Genomic DNA, 5,860 nt, shown 5'->3' on the forward strand with positions numbered 1-5,860 from the left:
AACGCATACTATTGTATTTCCTTAGTTTTTCGTATGCGACGCTTTTCAAGAATAGAGGCCTTGAGAATCGATTTTATATCTTGAAATAAAAATTACAAAGGTAAGCGAATTTACTAGAATACTGATAATTTTATTGGTCACCACCTAGAAAAATTTGTTCACTTTTGTGAACAAATGAAATTTTCACTTTATTTGAAGATACAGAATCGACCCCCTGATTCGGACTAAACCCTCGGTGGAAACTAGGCCAGTGAAAGAAGTTCGTGGCTCTTCTGTATGGTGCGCACTACTACTCTACGATTTCTCTAAATTATTTCCATGGGCGTCCCTAAAGCCCCCTTCCATTGACCGTACCGTCGTTGATAGGTGTGGGGTAAAGACTCTAAAAAGAGAGACTCGCCAACTCGTCACGTGACTGTGGTGATTCTGATTGGCTGGGGTATAAATCGTACATTTGTGCTCCATGAAGATGTACTATAACTCAACCTATTCTGATAGAATATGTGTACGCGTGTTACATGTTGGAGTAGCTTTTGTTGCCTATTGTTTTAACTATTTTTGGTAAGTTAATTTATCACATCTATGTAAAATTGTGAAGAAAAAGCAATGTATATACTGTCACGAATAAGCTTTGAATCAATAAACGCTTCATTATTAAAAATAAGTAATATGCAAGTTAGAGGAATCTGTTCCATTAATAATGTAATTCTCTTGTCATAGATTTAGATTTTATATATTTTGGCGATACTACATATTTGTTGTGCATCCAGATGTTTTAATAATCCAGTGAAGGATACACATTGGTCAGATTTCCCAAGGAAGACCAATATCAAAATACATGGGCAGATGCTTTGGGCGAGAATGCATCAAGATCCTTGGATAATTTAAGATTGTGAGAAGTGAGTGTTCATCATAATAATGCTATGCAGAATTCAAATAAAAAATAGTTGAAAAAGTGCTTCTCTATTTAATGCTTTCCACATTTTAGGTACACTTTGAGCCATGAGATATTGGGTCATCTAAAAAGTATCCGCAGTTTTTTGTCAGTTGATGTGTGTTGATGGTCATGTATCTAGTGACAAAGTACCGCGGATACTTTTTAGATGACCCAATATATTGGTGATAAATTGCTAGAAGGAAGTAACAAAATAACATCTTATGGTTCGATATCATCATGTTTTTGCCATTATTCTTGTAACCATATAATTTCAATTAAAAATTGTTTAAATTAATCTTTTTATGTATACTCATTAAATAATGACAAATTCAATGTGTAAAAATGTGTATTATACTACAGAAAATAAAAACAAAATATTTATTTAAAATATGTATTTGCTCCACAGAAAATAAAAATTCAACGTAGACATATATCTAATGACCCAAAGTATATTTGAAATGAGGAAAGCGTTAAATGGAGAAGCACTTTTTAAACTATTTTTATTTAGATTTTGCATAGCATTATTACGATGAACACTCATTTCATAATCTTAAATTATTCAAAGATCTTAAAGCGATCTCGCTTAAAGCAGCATCTGCCCATGCATTTCAATATTAATCTTCTTGGGAAATTTGACCAATGTGTATCCTTCACCGGATTTATTAAAACATCTGGATGCATAATAAATAGAATAGGTTGAAGTTATAGTACATCTTCATGGAGCACAAATGTGCGATCCATATCCTAGCCAATCAGATTCACCCACAGTCATGTGACGAGTTGGCGAGTCTTTTAGGGTCTCAAGGGTTGCGTTCAGATTCTCCACCCAGACACTCGGAAAGCGTTCAAATTCCTTTTGAGTGCCTTTATTGAGTCCTTAGATGAAACGTTCAGATTCCTACTCTATCCCTGGCAGGATAAAAAAAACCATCCAGTTCCTTAAGCCGGTATGAGTGGCACATTAAAGCACTTCCTGTGCTATCCCAGCATGTTTGACGTGCATTTATACGAAAATTTAAATTTCAGGTTATGCCTGTATGTTATAAATAGTATAAACCATACTCAAAGGAGGCCAAGTATTTAATCATCTATTAAGTTTTATGGATCGGGACTTAGATACTGATAAAATATTTATCTTATATTTTTTATCATATATTAGGTCATCTAAAAAGTATCCGCGGTACTTTGTCACTAGATATATGACCATCAACACACATCTAGTGACAAAAAACCGCGGATACTTTTTAGATGATATAATACATATATTTTAGTTATATGTAATTTAATTATATATGTAATTCATATTAAATTTGATATATTTACGTTACTATTTGCTGTAACCGATGCCTATAGGATATTCTTGTTTTAGAATGCGTTCGGATTTCCAAATCACTCCGATATTTTTTGCTAAGCTCCGCCCACTCACTCAGTTAAGGCTTAAACACAATAAGCACAGGCAATAGACACAGGCAACAGGAAATAACGAGTCATCTAATCAGAGCTCTGAGATGTAATATCGAATTTACACACCAGAGCTCTGATTGAACGGCTCATTATTCCCTGTTGCCTGTGCCTATTGTGTTTAAGTCTTTACCCAGCGATCACCCACCCGGTGAAGAATCTGAACACAGCGAAGAGAATATAGTGTGGAGAGAAGGTACATTCCAAGAGATGCCCGCGTGTACTACTCGGGCGTGTACTATTGTTAGCAAGTCTGTTCAAAAATAATTATTGGACAAGAAAGATGAATTGCGGACGTGACATTATTCTCCTCGCATTCAACTGTAATTGGTCAATTTCTTAAGGGGGAACACCACTGTGGATTCAAAAAATCGATTTTTTTCTTATTTGCATTTTTGTAATACTTGAAGTCTTAAAAATATGTCTCTAAAATATTATATTGAAATTCGTAACGGAACTATAGTAAATATGTGAGTAGCACGTGGTCAGATGCAAACTAATCGGTTGTAAAACTTTAAATACGTTTTAAGATTATTATATTGGGTCATCTAAAAAGTATCCGCAGTTTTTTGTCACTATGTGTGTTGATGGTCATATATCTAGTGACAAAGTACCGCGGATACTTTGTAGATGACCCAATATCATAAGGGAATTTGAATTTTGAAGAGAAATAGATTAAATATTAATTTTTAATAAAAGATATAGTTAAAAATCTTTATAGTTGGAATTTAAATCCAAAGCACTTTAAGTCTGCCATATTAAATAAAAGTTTTTTAATATTATTTTAAATATGAAGCGCTACTACGGTCTGAGTGTTGAGATGTTGAACTAATATATATATTCATATAAATGTATTAATTTCAGAAATGATTCTTTCGATGATTTTTAGAAATGATTTTTTCGCAATAAGTTTATTACAGTTTTTTAAGATTAATTTGGGAAATTTGGAGGGATTATTAATATTTCAGATTGATTGCGTTGAAAGATCGACAATCATATCGGCACATAATTATCATTTCTGAAATTAATTCATTTATATGAATATATATATTTATATGAATATTTATACTCAGACCATAGTAGCGCTTCGTATTTAAAATAATGTTATTTAACATAAACAGTCTTCCAATCTTATTATTTTTTAATATTATTATATATAATATAAATATTAGAATTAAATTAAGATAATTTTTTTAAATTGAAGGAATTTAAATTGAAGGAGAAACTATGATTTAAAGGAGGAGAATTTGTTTAATCATTCTAATGAAGAAAGAATATGTTAATAATAAATCGTTTTTTAGATAAGGCTTCTCAAATAATAAATAATAGGATTGATAATCTTAAGATAGAGATTAAAGATCCAATAGATGAAATGATATTTCAAGATAAGAATGAATCGGAATAACGGCGTGGTATTCCTCTAAGTCCAAAAAAATGTTGGGGGAAGAAGGTCAGGTTAACTCCAATAAATATAGAGATAAATTGATATTTAGATAGAAATTATTTAATCTAAATCCGGAGATTAGAGACTCAGTGAATAAATCCTATAAAAATAGAAAATACTGCTCTTATGGATAATACATAATGGAAGTAAGCTACTACGTAGTAAGTATCGTGGAGAATAATATCAATAGAAGAATTTGAAAGTATAATTCCTGTAAATCCTCCTATCGAAAATAGAAAAATAAATCCTATGGATTATCATAGGGTAGGATTATAATTAATTTTTATACCGTGAAGAGTAGAGATTTATCTAAAAATTTTAATACCTGTGGGAATTGCAATAATTATAGTAGCGGAAATGAAATAAGCTCCTATCTACATCAAGACCGATAGTAAATATATGATGGGCTCAATGAATCCTAGGAATCCAATAGTAATTATAGCATAAATTATTCCTAATGATCCAAAAGTTTCTTTTTTGCCTCTTTTATAATAATGTGAGAAATTAATCCAAATCCTGGGAGGATTAAAATATAAACTTCGGGATGCCCGAAAAAATAAATGTTGATATAAAATAGGATTTCCTCTTCCGGAAGAGGAGGTACAAAAAAGGAGATACTTACATTTCGGATTGTTAAAAGTATAATAATGGTGGCAAAAATGGGGAGGGAAAGAAGTAATATATATATAAGACTGCAGTGATAAGAATTGATCAAACTAAAAGAGGAATTTTATCTAGTAAGAGAATTTTTAGGTATATATTTAAAATTGTAGAGATAAAATTAATTGCCCCTAAAAGCTGAAGATATGCTTGCAATATGGAGGGAAAAAATAGTTAAAACAATTGATAGTTCTCTGTGAAATATATTAGATGTAAGGGGGGGATTAGATATAAAGGGTTCATCCTATGCTTGTTCCTAAATATAAAAAATTTCTTAAAATAAGAAGAGTAAGAGATGGTGATAAAAGTCAAAATCTTATATTATTTATTTGGAGGTAAGCTATCAGGAGAGCCGAGTATAAGGAGAACTAAAAAATTTCCGAATCCTCCAATTATAAAAGGTATAACTATATAAAAAAAATTATAATAAATGTATGGTTCGTATTAAAGAATTATAAATTTGATTATTATTAATTTAAAAAATTTCTACAAGATCCTAATTCTAATTGAATGAGTATACTTATTGCTGATCCAATTATTCCAGATCAAATAACTAATATAAAATGAAGAATTCCAATGTCTTTATGATTAGTAGAAAATAAACATTTATTCATATATATTTATTATACGTGTAATAAGAAAAAGGGTAAAAATAAAAATAAATAAGATAAATAATAAATATAAAAAATAAAAATTTTTATTATAAATAAAATATAGAAAAATAAGAGAAAATATTTTAATTTTTTTAGATAAAAATAAAATAATGGAAGAGAAAAATAAGAAAAATAAAATAAATAATATTAGATAGATGGAATAGATAAAAATGTTATATTTGATTTAAATAATAAATTGTAAATTTATTTAAGAAATTTATTTAAAAAATTTCTAACATTAAAAGTTAAATGGGAGAAAAATTTATATTTAAATTTAATAAATAAAATATTATATTATATTATATAATAATTAAAAAAAATATTAAATTGCAAATTTGAAAATTTTAAAGATAATTTAAATATAAATATATATATATGTACACACACACACACACACACACACACACACACACACACACACACACACACACACACACACACACACACATACATAATAAATGATTAATAAATATAATTAATAAATAAAGATAAGATTTATAAAAAAATTATTTTAAACTTTGAAGATTTAAAGTGTAAATTATAACTTAAAATCTTTAAGTTTAAATTAAAATAATAATAGATGACAAAAATAAAGGAAATAATAAATAGTTATAAATATTATTATTTTTATTATTTATTTTAATTAATTTTGATTTTAATTTAAATAAAAATTATGAATAAAGTAATGAATAAAGTAATATATTA

General features: G+C 28.5%; 1 long non-coding RNA gene and 1 pseudogene across 2 annotated transcripts; one reads left to right on the forward strand and one right to left on the reverse strand.

Moving 5' to 3' along the window:
• Window positions 1–271: 271 nt before the first annotated feature.
• LOC105154853 (uncharacterized) lies at window positions 272–1,327 on the forward strand. The gene is made up of 3 exons (XR_847249.2): window positions 272–561; window positions 721–899; window positions 989–1,327. It is a non-coding gene; the product is annotated as an uncharacterized LOC105154853 (long non-coding RNA).
• A 304-nt stretch (window positions 1,328–1,631) lies between these two features.
• On the reverse strand, window positions 1,632–5,604 carry LOC147909118 (cytochrome c oxidase subunit 1 pseudogene; annotated as a pseudogene). Its single transcript, XR_015545675.1, has 2 exons — window positions 2,261–5,604; window positions 1,632–1,846 (listed from the first exon to the last, which is right to left on the reverse strand). The product of XR_015545675.1 is annotated as a cytochrome c oxidase subunit 1 pseudogene (transcript).
• Between the last annotated feature and the right edge of the window lie 256 nt (window positions 5,605–5,860).

This window comes from Acromyrmex echinatior, chromosome 7, assembly GCF_024713525.1.
Source record: "Acromyrmex echinatior isolate Ae372 chromosome 7, ASM2471352v2, whole genome shotgun sequence".
Lineage (NCBI taxonomy): Eukaryota > Metazoa > Arthropoda > Insecta > Hymenoptera > Formicidae > Acromyrmex > Acromyrmex echinatior.